This window comes from Leguminivora glycinivorella, chromosome 9, assembly GCF_023078275.1.
Source record: "Leguminivora glycinivorella isolate SPB_JAAS2020 chromosome 9, LegGlyc_1.1, whole genome shotgun sequence".
Lineage (NCBI taxonomy): Eukaryota > Metazoa > Arthropoda > Insecta > Lepidoptera > Tortricidae > Leguminivora > Leguminivora glycinivorella.
This window is the reverse complement of record NC_062979.1, coordinates 13,421,841-13,438,173: the sequence shown is the minus strand read 5'-3', so window position 1 is coordinate 13,438,173 and position 16,333 is coordinate 13,421,841. Positions and strand designations below refer to the sequence as shown.

The window sequence follows — 16,333 nt, the reverse complement described above, 5'->3', positions numbered from 1 at the left end:
TTTTTTTTGGCGGGTGTAAAGAAAAAATAAAACAACTGCGTCTCCCAAATGTAATGGCTTTCATCAAAGCACTGATTTGCACGAAATTCGAGGATGACCTTAACACAAATTGTGCCGCCAAGTCAAGCCCGAAAGTAAACAAAGAATGTTTTTCATCGTAAAGATTCCTGATTCGTTATTTGTTTTTCAACATCGAATTTTGTTTTTACTTAACATAATTAGAATTCAATGTACCTTAATGAACTTGAACTCTGAATTAATACTCCAGCGCTCTTGCCATCTGAGCCACCAAGACCTCAACCAAATCAGCGAAATTTCCACCATAAATGTCAATGGAACCAGTAACGACAACTATCGTAAGAGCATTATTCATTTAGGGCCAGTTGCATCAACCACATTTGACAGACACATCATCGTCACGCAGCAGACGTCTATGGATCTTCCCATAATTATTATAAAATTTAACGAACGCTTTAACGGTGAAATACGGTTTGATGCAACCGGCCCTTAATCTTTATTGCACAAAAAAGTTATTTGTACAAAAGGCGGACTTCATTCTAAAACGTATCCACTACAAGGCAAAGCAGAGTAATTGTGGACGGTGCTACTTACTAACAGATTAATTAAGAACAATTCAATACTTACCATACATAACAATTACATCAATTAGGATAAAATATTTAATAATTTAATTAATGGAATGAACATGGAGACCGACAGTGTATCAAACAATTAAGTACCTAAAGTAAACAATTAAGCAAAATACTTCGAACTCAAATTTAATTTCGTGTTCAATTATGATAAACCGATTACTGTGGTGAGCGCCACTGAAATGCAAAATCTGATATTTAAACATGTTGCAAGAAAACGCCGTGAAATTAATTCACAAGAGTTGTGGAACCTGGAACGAGATGGAAATTAGAATTTAGGAATAACATTAATGTAAAATAATCTTCAACAGAAACAATTTAATAACTGAAGTAACATTAAATATTTTACAACCGAATATCCGCAACGCAGCAGCAGTTGCATGTGCTCTACCTCTCCCTTTTGGGAATACAGTGATGAGTGTACGTATGTATGTTTTTTCTAAATATCTTTGTAGTTATAAAACTTATAAACATTAAATAAATGTCATATACAAAGACAAAGCGACCAAGGCCTCCAAGTGTTCCGAGCTGGAATCGAACCAGCGTACTCCGTTAACCGGACGGATGCCTGTAACCCTTTCCGACCGGTTTGATATAATCCTGCAAATTATTTAAAAAAAATCTGGACAGAAAGTAAATTGTATTTTCGGGCTCAAACCTATACCGATCGAATCTGCAGACACTAGCAACACGTAATAATAGTAAATACCTTAAGTTGGCCGGGTCAGTCGGTCGCAAGACATGTTTGAAGATGGCGCGGTATTTTGGTGAGAGTAGTGACCCACGTAAGTTCATAATTTCGTATATTTTTGGTGACAAACCTTTTATTTAATGCATGATTTTTACTGTTAAAGAGCTAGTGGTTTTATTAATTATGAATTAAGACTAAAATTAAGTGATTTCGTGTTATTAATAAGATCGTAAAAAAGAAGTGCACGAATTTATAGGTTCGGTCGTAGCCCGTAATCCGTTTGCCATAAATATCTGCACGTTTATGTGTATTCGGCCTTTGGGCGTAAAATGAATTTCGAACAAATAATCAAATATTTTCGCGGTTTATTACAAATTTCGGTTTGTAATTCAATATTTATATTCTATAGGGCGTCCATTAAGTGATGAACAAATCCTTGAAATTTTGTGCAATGGTGAAATATCAGATACTGAAAATTTTAACGAGGGCCTTGAAGAATCAACTTATTACCTTTTTGAATGGCGTGGCAACGAAAGTTTGGAGGTTGACCAGCTGTTTTTTGAACCTTCGTCTTCAAATACTTTAACTGATTTAAAAATAAACGATCTGTCAATTGTTTCTGAGACGCAATGATAATGATTTAGCTTTGGTGAATGCATGGAGGGCATACGTACAAAATTGTTTGCGACGCCATTGGCCTCCCTAGACGCAAAGTACTTATACTAGATTTCCGCTTGGAAATCTTTGCAATGCTCATTAAAGCACCAAGAAAACGGCGTAATGAATAGAGAAGCATGTTCGAATGACGTTTCACATGGTAAAACACCTGTGAGGCCCAGAAAGAGTCAGAGCTCGCCAGCCCCTTGCATCTATCATATTTGATAGTTATTAATCATTTGCCTAAATTTGACGATATGAAATCCCCCAAAACCTGCATTCCCCATTCGAATCCTGATCCCGTCGAACTAATACACGTTGCATCAACGTTGCAACAACGTGTACCTTTGCATTACACGCAAAAATAAATGTTTGAAAGATTTACATACGAAGTAAGTGATAGTTGGAATGAGATTTTTTTCGTCAATTGTTTTTTTTATAGTTTTTTAATCGTTGTATTATGTTTAACGAATAATAGATGATTATAAAAAAAAGTTTTATTATCTAAAATAAGATATTTAGTCACTTTTTACGTGTCCTTCCGAATTTGCACTTTTGTGCATTTACATATACCTATATGTAAATGCACAAAAGTGCCTGAACGTCACTTTCCTGCATGCGATTTTTTTATTGATTAAAGGCAATAAAATTTTTTATATTATTTTTTACGAGTATTTGACGACCATTGAAAACTGTTCACATGCATTTTTTATGAGATTTTAGAAAATAATTTTCTCGGTCGTAAAGGGGTAAAACCACTCGGCCATCGGATCACGAAAGCAAGGGTCGAAATTTCCAAGTATATGACACAATTACCGAAGCCTTAGCGCCCCCCGCCATCTCTGAGGTAGAACCGAAACTAGTTCGACCTCCTAACTGAATCAACACATGTGATTACGAGCTAGCGAAGAGAGATGGCGCTGCTGTGCAAATCTTAGAACAAATTAAATTATTCTCATTTGAAAATATTTTAATTTGTATTTTTTAAGTAGTAACACTACTATTATACTATAAACATTAAATAAATGTCATATACAAAGAAAAAGTGACCAAGGCCTCCAAGTGTTCCGAGCTGGAATCGAACCAGCGTACTCCGTTAACCGGACGGATGCCTGTAAAACCACTCGGCCATCGGATCACGAAAGCAAGGGTCGAAATTTCCAAGTATATGACACAATTACCGAAGGCTTAGCGCCCCCCGCCATCTCTGAGGTAGAACCGAAACTAGTGTCATATACTTCTTGTGTCTAGTGTGTTGTGTCATATACTTGGAAATTTCGACCCTTGCTTTCGTGATCCGATGGCCGAGTGGTTTTACAGGCATCCGTCCGGTTAACGGAGTACGCTGGTTCGATTCCAGCTCGGAACACTTGGAGGCCTTGGTCACTTTTTCTTTGTATATGACATTTATTTAATGTTTATAGTATAATAGTAGTGTTACTACTTAAAAAATACAAATTAAAATATTTTCAAATGAGAATAATTTAATTTGTTCTAAGATCTTTGTAGTTTTTTGTATTATTATAAAACAGTTTTTAGCTCTATGTTTCAATTATTACAAATGGTTCTTAGATATGTCGTTGAGATTTCCAAGAATTATTTTCAGTCTGGTCTTCAATTCAAAAATTTTGACCGAGGTCAGAACATGGAAATGTGTTGCCAATCGAAACAATTTAATTACAGCCCATAACCGATGTCCGAATGGCTGGCTATCAAACAATAGCTACGGACTATAAACTCCAAAATTGCTTAAATAATAATATGCATATTTTGTAGTAATAACAAGTATTGTTACTTGGGGATGAATAGAAGTGACCGGGGATGAATATACCCCACACTAGTTCAATGCTGATTCGAGACTTCACATACTCTTACACCTTTGTTATACATACGTATTTCGCAGATATGCAGGTTTTTTCACGATACCATCGGCATCACGCGAGCTCAAAGAAAATGCTCCTCGTTACGGAGCGAAACATATCAAGCGTTTCTCAACTATTTACACGTGAGTGACCATGTTTATATGTTTAATATGTTTTCCTTCGCCGTAAATCTAGTGGTAAATTTCAGATTGTATTTCATACATGATTAAGACAAATTAATTCATTGGTACCAGCTAGATTGAAAGACAGATAGAGGATTGAAAGTTGGGCGTCATATCCACTCGGTCAGTACCGTTTCCCTAAAATGAAATTTCGTCGTCACAGGCAAAGGCCTCTATTGCAGACGATTTTATACATTTATGTTTAGACAACGGGTTTCTGTTTAACAAAACCCAAATGGAATTTAAATAGTTTAAATACCTACAGACATTGTACCACATGATTGAAAATAAAAAGTTTATAGTATATAGCATTCCAGCAACATATAAAGTTTTGTCCCTAATAACCTCATCCATCTTTATTCGCCGCGGTCGACGGTACTATAATTTGAAACATACCTAACTAATTATACATTGTAATTGCCACAAACAAGGCTGGAAATAAGTTAAGCAGTTAGAAAATTAAAGTAATTAATCATGATTTAAACATATATTAAATTGTGGAATGAGATACCGGTGTCCGTGAGGCAATCCCAATCTGTAGCAGCACTCAAGAATAACCTTAAAAAACTATGGCTTTCCGACACTTAATTTTTTTTTTATCGGATTGTTTTTTTTTCTTTTCTCTCTTTTTCTTTTTCTTTAATTTTTATCTATTTTTTTAATTGTCGTCTTGCTTTGTGGTTCGAATTAATATCCATATACTTTTTGGTCTAAGTACCTATATAAATATATATTTTATGAGTATTTGTTTATTTATTATTATATTATTATATATGTATATATTAGTGTATTAATGTAATTGTATACTCGTATGTATATATTTGTTACCATGTGTATACAAAATTTGCATTTAATTCTTTTAGTGGTTGTACATTTTTGAATTCGTCACTCATCGTTAATTCGCTTCTACTCATTTCCTCAAAGGTAGACTGGAAGAGATCCCATTAAGGGATAAGTCCGCCTACATTTATATTACTGACTCTGTAACTGTGTCTCTTTTGTTTCCTTTATGTACAATAAAGCTTATACATACATACATACATATTAAATTAGAATTTAATGATACCCTTGAGAGAGTTATTAATAAATCTTTATTATAACTTTTCTAATATAGGATGAAGAGAATATAGCCCAAATTCCCTCGTCTAGTGAGGACAGAATATCATCATCATGCTCTTGCGCTTATTCCAGTCATCTGGGGTCGGCGCAGCATATCTTCCTCTTCCATACATATCTATCACTCGTCATTTCATCATTAATTTGTTTTAGTTCCATATCATGTCTCACACAGTCCATCCACCTTTTCTTCTGTTTTCCTCTCCTTTTACTTCCACCACCTTCCACATTAATTCGTTATATCTTTCTCGTCAGATGCCTTTCATCCCTCCGCATTACATATCCATACCATGCTTTGCTTACTTTTTCTACTACCGGTGCTTTTTTTAGACTTCCTCTGATATACTTATTCTTTATCTTATCCATTCTTGTCACGCCACACATACATGAGAACCAGGATGTATAGACTATGATGTAATAGTAATCATTAATCTATGGTATATATAGGTATGAAATATGTGGGCTTGAAACGTTTAAATATATTATGGGGTTACTTTACATTTTAATTAATAAAATTTACCTTAGAGGGGTACCTCTCATATCTCTGTTCTCAATTTAAAGTTCTTAATAGTGGTTTCATCAAAACAATATGATGCAATTTAAATCCTTGTCGAAACTAATTACTCTCCAATTAAATGCAGATTAAACTTAGACACAATAAGTTTTCAGAGTTAATCAAATATGAGGTTTTCATTCAAGAGGCCCACATTTTCGGCGGTCGGTAATATCGATTTCTTATTGAAGCTACTTATTATGAAATAGCGTCTTATATAGCCAACCGACAATAAATTACTTACCATTTTGATTGAAAAAGCTAATATTATTAATATAAGTATACCTACCAACAATTTTATTACAGTGCGTAACAAGAATTCTGAACTAATTTTATGTAAGTATTTAATTAATGGTAATCTTGTAGTGATGGCCTAGTGACGGGCTAAAAACTTCACCACACTTTGGTCGTAGAAGTCAACTTTGGGATTTGGGTACAATTATTATAGGCTACTTTCCTCTATTGAAATCAGCTGCTTTTTAAGAACTGTCAAAACGAATTAGAACGATTTGCTAATAATTATCGAATTAATATGAAAGCGAGTTGAGTGACGTCAACTCGCTGAGGTACTTTATAATTATAACTTTCTATCAGTCTTCATGAATAGAAATTGGGTTTAAAATAAGGGTCTCGCCAAATATATCGACGCAAAATCGGCGCTAGTCGACCAAAAATCGCTCATTAGTATAAAGCCACTGTAACGCTGCCATACGGCCCGTATGCATGTTCATTGTTCATGTTCACACGTTTTTGGCGAAAACTTAATCGGCATCGGCATGTTTGGGGAGACCCATATACCTACTCATATGGATAAAAAACCATCAAACACAATTACGTTAATATTGTTTCATCACAGAGTTCATTGATATCTCTTCATCAGGATCAGCGCTATGAGCCTATGACATTAAAATATTGCATGGTAGATTTACATACGTGTGTAAGATTACGAATAAATCTGAATAATGGAACTAAAAGAAAATGACCCGTACAAACATATTATTCGTGCCTCAATTAAAAACTCTTTGTTAAATATACTCTGACCTCCTTGTCGGGTGGTTCGACAAGGTTTCAAAATTAAAGTGAAGTGACACACAAGTCAAAGTCAATAAGAAAGAAAAACTATGGAAAAACTGATCACGAACATATGGAGAAGATTATAAATATAAATAAAGAAACTAACTAAAGGGTTTTCTTCCCCAATCAAAATTAAATAAACTAAAACCAAATAAGTGAATAGTTGAAGACCATCGGCCAAGGAGGAAACCAATGCAACTTATTCGGTAAGTTATTTTATTCTACATCCCCACATAATTAAGTAGTTGGGCCATTTTTTTTATTCATACTCAGAATCGCGAGGTCTGTCGATCTTTATAGGAGAAAAAAAAGTCCCAAGACTTCCATACATTTTTCAAAGCTTCCATTCCGTTAACGTTACCGCCATACAAAATGTATGAAAAAATGGTAACGGAATAGGAAGTAGCCTTGGGACACTTTTTTTCTGCTATTAGGATTGAAAGAGCTCGCGATTCTGAGTGGAAACCACATTTTCAAAATAAGAAAAAGTGAGGGTACAACTTTGAAAAAAAATGACCCAGTTACAATGTACCTATTCTAAGTGGATACGCAATATTTTATCAAAAATCAAATTTAGAAAAAAAAAAATGCCATTCCTATTTGGGTTTGTGTTAGAAGTTTACAAATCCAACCAATTTAAATCCGATAGAGACGGTCTATGTAGGAAATCCAAGAATCCAATTTTCTTGCCGCGTTTGCGAGAGCTAAGGCTCATAGGTTTGGACATTGTGGACTTTTCGATTTCATGTGAGTATTCCAAATTCCTGTTTTAGGTGCAAGCTTTCATCGGATATTAGGAGACATTTCAAAATTGTTCAATATGTTTTTATTATTATTTATCAAGAGCCTGAATTCAAAAGACGAAGCAAAAATCCCAGGCAGATGGCTAAAACCAGCCAAAATTAGGTCTTTAAAATTCGGTAAGAATAGAAATAGGGGAATAGGTAATAATGGAAAATACCCTATTAAATTTGATTCCCTTGAGAATGTACAAAATGAAAATATTGTGACGTTTTGCGGTATAAACGTCACAATATTTTTTCGTCACATCAGACACATACAGACAGACATACGAGAGACGGATTCTTTAAGGGTTTCATTAATGTTCCCTTTTGAGGAACGGAACCACAAAACAAGTAAAAACAACACATCACGAACAGATCCTTTTGTTGTCACTAATCCGATTGTTTTCGCCTAATGACACTCAAGTGGCAACGGGCTTCCCTAGCTAGAATAATTAACTGAGCCCCTTCTCTGCTTATACACGGTGTAACATTAGGAAACCGAATAATTTGACGACCGGTCTGGCTCAGTCGGCAGTGACCCTGCCTGCTAAGCGGGTCCTGGGTTCGAATCCCGGTAAAGGCATTTATTTGTGTAATGAGCACAGATATTTGTTCCTGAGTCATAGATGTTTTCTATGTAGAGGTATATAAGTATTTATTTATCTATTTAAGTATGTATAATTGTATATCGTCGCTTAGCACTCATAGTACAAACTTTGCTTAGTTTGGGGCTAAGTTGATCTGTGTAAGGTGTCCCCAATATTTATAATTTTAACACCGTATTCCTCATCATATTAGAAGAGTAAAATGCCATATATTTTTTTCTGGATTTCGCCCACTTTAAGAGATAAGCATAAAAAATAATAATAATCACTTATTATTTCTCAGAACAAAAAGCTGTTGTTTATGGCGATTACGCCGTTATCGGACATAATCTGACTATCCTCGTTGATAGAGATCAAAAGGGAAGTAGTGACTCACTGCAAAAAAGTATTGTTTTAGAAAAAAAATGTAATATTTTATTTTAAGTGCAAGTTTTACGAATAGCTTTTTATATGAAAATACATCCTAAAAAACTAAAAAAAAAACACATTTTTTTGCCGAAATTTGCTTGACGTTATATTTTATCTTTATTTTACCCTCAGAAATTCATAGTTAAAATCTTTCGGTTTCCTCATGGTACACTGTGTATACTAACTTCCTTTACGTGTTATTCCTTTCACTACCAACTTATTTTCTTTACACTCTTTTACAAGTTATTTGACGAACTGATCTAAGAAAACGTGTCACCAAAAGAGATAGTTTTTGTTCCAGGATTCTATTCATTTTGAGATGCTGCTTACTTTTTTATACAAACAAGCATACGGTCCGCCTGATGGAAAGCGGTCACCGTCACCAATGGACACCTGCAACTCAAGGAGTGTCACGTGTGCGTTGCCAACCCATTAGAAACTTGTACACTCCTTTATGCTGTGTTAAGTTCAGTATCCTTTAATTTAACGTAGATTCTGAATCAGTTTGATCAAAAAATGTTAGAAATGAACGGTTTCGGTCTACTTTAAATACGGACAACATTAATGTAATTATAGTGCCAAGGGGTTAAAATTGATGCCTATTTTATCACAATTAGCATGCGGATAAAATCCAGCCCAGCATAAACCAGGTACAAAATCACAATACATTATTTTTTTTCGTGTCATAACAAGGGGTTATTATATTTAAAAAGAATAAGAGTATAAGTACCTATACAATTCAATACGCACAGTATAAGTATATTTTGGTATTACATAATATCTAAAAAAATGTATTAATTTAGATGTCCTTTATCTATGTTCGATATTTAACATTTAAAAGGTTGTTAAGACTCACATATTTATAAAATATTTTTAACACGCTTTTATTAGGTCGTCGTGTATGTAACTAACTATGTAATGGAATCTGCGGAGGCTAATTTAACCATCTTCCAAGGATCGTAGCGTAATGAAAATTGGCAGCTATATGTAGTTCCGATGACAATACAATAATATGGTACTGTTGAGCTGATCTGATGATGGAGTCGGAAGATATGAACTGGAACTACATGATGGAACATCGTATCATAGCCGTTTTTGGGTTTCTTAGAAAAGTCTTGTAATGAACTTTGACTACAATTAGGTTTCAAGGTCTGATGATGAAGCCGAAAGATATGAACTGGAACTACATGATGGAACATCGTATCATAGCTGTTTTTGGGTTTCTTAGAAAAGTCTTGTAATGAACTTTGACTACGATTAGGTTTCAAGGTCTGATGATGGAGCCGGAAGATATGAACTGGAACTACATGATAGAACATCGTATCATAGCTGTTTTTGGGCTTCTTAGGAAAGTCTTGTAATGAACTTTGACTACAATTAGGTTTCAAGGTCTGATGATGGAGCCGGAAGATATGAGCTGGAACTACATGATGGAACATCGTGTCATAGCTGTTTTTGGGCTTCTTAGAAAAGTCTTGTAATGAACTTTGACTACGATTAGGTTTCAAGGTCTGATGATGGAGCCGGAAGATATGAACTGGAACTACATGATGGAACATCGTATCATAGCTGTTTTTGGGCTGCTTAGAAAAGTCTTGTAATGAACTATGACTACGATTAGGTTTCAAGGCCTGATGATGGTGCCGGAAGATAAGAACAGAAAAATGGGGGGGGGGCTCGAGGGGGGAAGCATGAAAGAAAGATCAACGCAGTATTTAAAAAAAGTTGGGTTAGCGTTTTCTTGCGACCTTTCAGAGCAAACAAAGGGGGGCTCGGGGGGCGAAGCCCCCGCAAGAAAGAAAGATAAACGTTGTATTTAAAATAAGTTGGATTAAGGTTTTCTTGTGATCCTTAGAGCAAAGAAAAGGGGGCTCGGGGGGCGAAGCCCCCCGCATGAAAGAAAGATCAACGTAGTATTTAGAATAAGTAGGGATAGCGTTTTCTTGTGACCTTTCAGAGCAAACAAAGGGGGGCTCGGGGGGCGAAGCCCCCCGCATAAAAGAAAGATTAACGTAGTATTTAAAATAAGTTGGGTTAGCGTTTTCTTGTGACCTTTAAGAGCAAATAAAGGGGGGCTCGGGGGGCGAAGCCCCCCGCATGAAATAAAGATCAACGTAGTATTTAAGATCAGTTGGGTTAGCGTTTTCTTGTGAGCTTTAAGAGCAAACACAGGGGGGCTCGGGGGGCGAAGCCCCCGCATGAAAGAAAGATCAATGTAGTATTTTAGATCAGTTGGGTTAGCGTTTTCTTGTGACCTTTAAAAGCAAACAAAGGGTGGCTCGGGGGGCGAAGCCCCTCGCATAAAAGAAAGATTAACGTAGTATTTAAAATAAGTTGGGTTAGCGTTTTCTTGTGACATTTCAGAGCAAACAAAGGGAGGCTCGGGGCGCGAAGCCCCCCGCATAAAAGAAAGATCAACGTTGTATTTAAGATAAGTTGAGTTAGCGTTTTCTTGTGAGCTTTAAGAGCAAACAAAGGGGGGCTCGGGGGGCGAAGCCCCACGCATGAAAGAAAGATCAACGTAGTATTTAAGATCAGTTGGGTTAGCGTTTTCTTGTGAGCTTTAAGAGCAAACACAGGGGGGCTCGGGGGGCGAAGCCCCCCGCATGAAAGAAAGATCAATGTAGTATTTTACATCAGTTGGGTTAGCGTTTTCTTGTGACCTTTAAAAGCAAACAAAGGGTGGCTCGGGGGGCGAAGCCCCTCGCATAAAAGAAAGATTAACGTAGTATTTAAAATAAGTTGGGTTAGCGTTTTCTTGTGACATTTCAGAGCAAACAAAGGGAGGCTCGGGGGGCGAAGCCCCCCGCATAAAAGAAAGATCAACGTTGTATTTAAGATAAGTTGAGTTAGCGTTTTCTTGTGAGCTTTAAGAGCAAACAAAGGGGGGCTCGGGGGGCGAAGCCCCCCGCATAAAAGAAAGATCAACGTTGTATTTAAGATAAGTTGGGTTAGCGTTTTCTTGTGACCTTTAAGAGCAAACAAAGGGGGGCTCGGGGGGCGAAGCCCCCCGCGTAAAAGAAAGATTAACGTAGTATTTAAAATAAGTTGATTTGCGTTTTCTTGTGACCTTTAAGAGCAAACAAAGGGGGGCTCGGGGGGCGAAGCCCCCCGCATAAAAAGAAAGATCAACGTTGTATTTAAGATAAGTTGGGTTAGCGTTTTCTTGTGACCTTTAAGAGCAAACAAAGGGGGGCTCGGGGGGCGAAGCCCCCGCATAAAAGAAAGATTAACGTAGTATTTAAAATAAGTTGGGTTAGCGTTTTCTTGTGACCTTTAAGAGCAAACGAAGGGGGGCTCGGTGGGCAAAGCCCCCCGCATAAAACAAAGATTAACGTAGTATTTAAAATAAGTTGGGTTAGCGTTTTCTTGTGACCTTTAAGAGCAAACAAAGGGGGGCTCGGAGGGCGAAGCCCCCCGCATAAAAGAAAGATTAACGTAGTATTTTAAATAAGTTGGGTAAGCGTTTTCTTGTGACCTTTCAGAGTAAACAAAGGGGGGCTCGGGGGGCGAAGCCCCCCGCATAAAATAAAGATCAACGTAGTATTTAAGATAAGTTGGGTTAGCGTTTTCTTGTGACCTTTAAGAGCAAACAAAGGGGGGCTCGGGGGGCGAAGCCCCCGCATGAAAGAAAGATCAACGTAGTATTTAGAATAAGTTGGGTTAGCGTTTTCTTGTGACCTTTAAGAGCAAACAAAGGGGGGCTCGGGGGCGAAGCCCCCGCATGAAAGAAAGATCAACGTAGTATTTAAGATCAGTTGGGTTAGCGTTTTCTTGTGAGCTTTAAGAGCAAACAAAGGGGGCTCGGGGGCGAAGCCCCCCGCATGAAAGAAAGATCAATGTAGTATTTTAGATCAGTTGGGTTAGCGTTTTCTTGTGACCTTTAAGAGCAAACAAAGGGGGGCTCGGGGGGCGAAGCCCCTCGCATAAAAGAATGATTAACGTAGTATTTAAAATAAGTTGGGTTAGCGTTTTCTTTGACATTTCAGAGCAAACAAAGGGGGGCTCGGGGGGCGAAGCCCCCGCATAAAAGAAAGATCAACGTTGTATTTAAAATAAGTTGGGTTAAGGTTTTCTTGTGACCTTTAAGACCAAACAAAGGGGGCTCGGGGGGCGAAGTCCCCCGCATAAAAGAAAGATCAACGTTGTATTTAAAATAAGTTGGGTTAAGGTTTTCTTGTGACCTTTAAGAGCAAACAAAGGGGGCTCGGGGGCGAAGCCCCCGCATGAAAGAAAGATCAACGTAGTATTTAAGATAAGTTGGGTTAGCGTTTTCTTGTGACCTTTAAGAGCAAACAGAGGGGGGCTCGGGGGCGAAGCCCCCGCATGAAAGAAAGATCAACGTAGTATTTAGAATAAGTTGGGTTAGCGTTTTCTTGTGACCTTTAAGAGCAAACAAAGGGGGCTCGGGGGCGAAGCCCCCGCATGAAAGAAAGATCAACGTAGTATTTAAGATCAGTTGGGTTAGCGTTTTCTTGTGACCTTTAAGAGCAAACAAAGGGGGGCTCGGGGGGCGAAGCCCCCCGCATGAAAGAAAGATCAATGTAGTATTTTAGATCAGTTGGGTTAGCGTTTTCTTGTGACCTTTAAGAGCAAACAAAGGGGGGCTCGGGGGGCGAAGCCCCTCGCATAAAAGAAAGATCAACGTACTATTTAGAATAAGTTGGGTTAGCGTTTTCTTGTGACCTTTCAGAGCAAACAAAGGGGGACTCGGGGGGCGAAGCCATCGGCATAAAAGAAAGATCAACGTTGTATTTAAAATAAGTTGGGTAATGGTTTTCCTGTGACCCTTAAGAGCAAATAAAGGGGGTCTATCTTTTACGGATAACTTACTAGGTATAAACATTTTTATGATAATACCGTAATAAGAAGGTAGCCGCTGGTTATTATTAAGTAGCAATTAGCAATAAGTACACGTTAAGCCACAAATGGCATGTAAAATCCGCCTACTTGAAATAAATTTATGTATAAATGTTAAAAGTATTTCATTATTAATGACTAAAAAGTATAAAATAAATTAATAGTTTAAAAAACACTATAAAACACGCTTTTATAAATGCACGTAAAAGCCAAAAATAAATTACGGATCGTTCAAGTTGTCTCTATTTGTAAGCTGAAGTTTAAAAACTATGTGCTTTTAATTATAATATTTGATTGTAAAAGCGTGGGGCGCTGGAACAGGAAAGACTTTCTTGTAAACAAATACTAATCCGAACTTCCTGGCGAATGAAGTTGCATAAGAACATAACGTTTACATATGCCGCCTAAGCGTTACCAAAAAGAACCAAAGATATCTCGTCCACAAACAAAAACTCTGCATCCTGTCACTGTAGACACTTTCCCCTTTTGTACTTTGATTACCGGAAAAAAGCGGCGTTCTAAGTGTCGGTGACTGTCGAGTTGTCGACTCTCCTCGCTACTAGCGCATATTTTGTCTGAGTTCGACAAACTGGTACCTACTTTTAATTGATTTGACTGTTTAATGTAGAACCTACTAGTCATGCTGCAACTCCAGTTAGCGCGTAAATCTGTGTAACCTCCTTCCCGTAGCATAGCATAATTTGATTTAGCAGCAAGTTATACAAAAAGTCTTTCCTGTTCCAGCGCCCCACGCTTTTACAATCAAATATTATAATTAAAAGCACATAGTTTTTAAACTTCAACTCACAAATAGAGACAACTTGAACGATCCGTAATTTATTTTTGGCTTTTACGTGCATTTATAAAAGCGTGTTTTATAGTGTTTTTTAAACTATTAATTTATTTTTAATAAATTTTAATAGGATGAGCGGCTAGTTTTCATTCCCACGCGGAATAATAATGTATGTATTAAATTTGCAATATGTTATTGGGAAATACTATAAATAAATAAATAAGTATTATAGGACATTCTTACACAGATTGAGTCCCACGGTAAGCTCAAGAAGGCTTGGGTTGCAGGTACTCAGACAACGATATATATACTTATATACATAGAAATCCATACATAGGAACAAATATCTGTGATCATCACACAAATAAATGCCCTTACCGGGATTCGAACCCGGGACCGCGGCGTAGCAGGCAGGGTCACTACGCGCTAGGCCAGACCGGTCGTCAATAATATGTATAAAGAAAAATATTAAAAAATAAATACACTGTATGACACCATATAAATTATAATATTATTGGTATTTGACGGACAAGAAGGTTTGCGATACGTTTGACACTATTTAAAAATTTCGCCAAATGGACGCAAACTGGTACCGCAAACTAGTACACTTGCCTTTTTTATAATTCAATATTGATAATGATTTTACATAGATTTTTATTTATTTATTTGATTGACCTACTTAGCTAATTATTTCTTCAAGTTAATTAATAACACATGTCATTATTATTATAGTGTTACCAATACAATAAAAATTATATTTTTTTCATACCTTGCAATTTAAATTATTTTCTACACGAACGAAGTAATTTCTTAAGCACTACACACAAAACTCTAAAACACCAACACTAAGTTTAAAACAAGTCACTATTTTTTTTAAAGTAGACTTTTAAAAATGTTATCAGAATATTCTAAAATGTGTCCTCACACTGCGTGTTCACGAATGTTACGCGCAATCGAGAGTTTCGAATTTCGAATCCGCACCGATTGAGCACTGAGTGTCCCTGTCTGTCCGCGCGAGCGGAGGCGAACAAGTCCACTGAATCTTAACCGGCGTTAGACCCCACAGCGCAGGCGTCACTGCTGCTTCAAAATGCTGCATATGCTTAAAAATGTTTTTAAGTATTCAAATCAAATGATCTGAGTTTTTAATGGATCATTTCTGGATAAAACTCTAGCTTCATTTTATTAATGTGAGCAAATTTGTTTTTTTCACTTCGTTTTCGGGAGTTACTAACATTTTACTGTACTATTTTTATTCACCGATGTTATCAATCTTTTTCATGTTTAATTTCAATATACTAGTAAGCATTTTAATAAATAAAGTTCACATGAATGAAAAGAAGACAAATTTAGTCGTATGTTGAATTATGTCCATAATTATGTTTCCTTCTATGGAATTCCTTTGAAGAGTTAGCCAATATGTCAAAACTTTGCGATAGCACACAACATCAAAAAGTGAGATAATGGAGGCAGCGCCTGTTAATCAATACAATACAATACAATACTCTTTATTGCACACCTCACATAGTTTACAAGTAATACACAAGAAATAAAACAAATGAAACAGAATCAATGTAATCATTTTCCTCGAAAATTATTATTGCCTTTATTTTTAATCAGGTGCTAACCAAAAACTGATTCTGAGGCATAAACTAGACTTGACTCTCGGACGGACGTTCAATCTATCCGTAAAGTGGCATGAGGTGTGAATAAATACAGGTAGGGAAGGAATAGAACGATTTTCACGCTTTATATGATACGATTTGACGCAGAGCTGAGTTTTGTATGACTAGGGAACAGATTCAACAAATCAAATTATTTTATTGAATATTTTTTTAATTTGTTTTTTTTTTTTCAAGTAGTCACAGTACTATATATATAAATTGAAATAGATATCATACACGAAAGAAAAAACGACAAGGCCCACTTGGTGGCCGAGGCGGGAATCGAACCAAGGTCTTCAGCTTACGCGGCTAACGTCATTACCACTAGACCACCCGCCCGCCATGGTAACCGACGTAATTTCTCTAGCGGCTCTCGGCCACCAGTGGGCCTTGTTGTTTTTTCTTTCGTGTATGATATCTATTTCAATTCATT

General features: G+C 36.7%; 1 protein-coding gene across 1 annotated transcript in view; it reads right to left on the bottom strand.

Annotated features, from left to right (window-relative positions):
* LOC125229423 (alkaline phosphatase-like) overlaps positions 1-15,234 on the bottom strand; it is a 209,872-nt gene extending 194,638 nt beyond the window's left edge. Inside the window, exon 1 of the mRNA XM_048134251.1 lies at positions 15,006-15,234. The gene's annotated coding sequence lies outside the window, so the exon portion shown is untranslated. The remainder of the gene's footprint in view (positions 1-15,005) is intronic.
* Between the last annotated feature and the right edge of the window lie 1,099 nt (positions 15,235-16,333).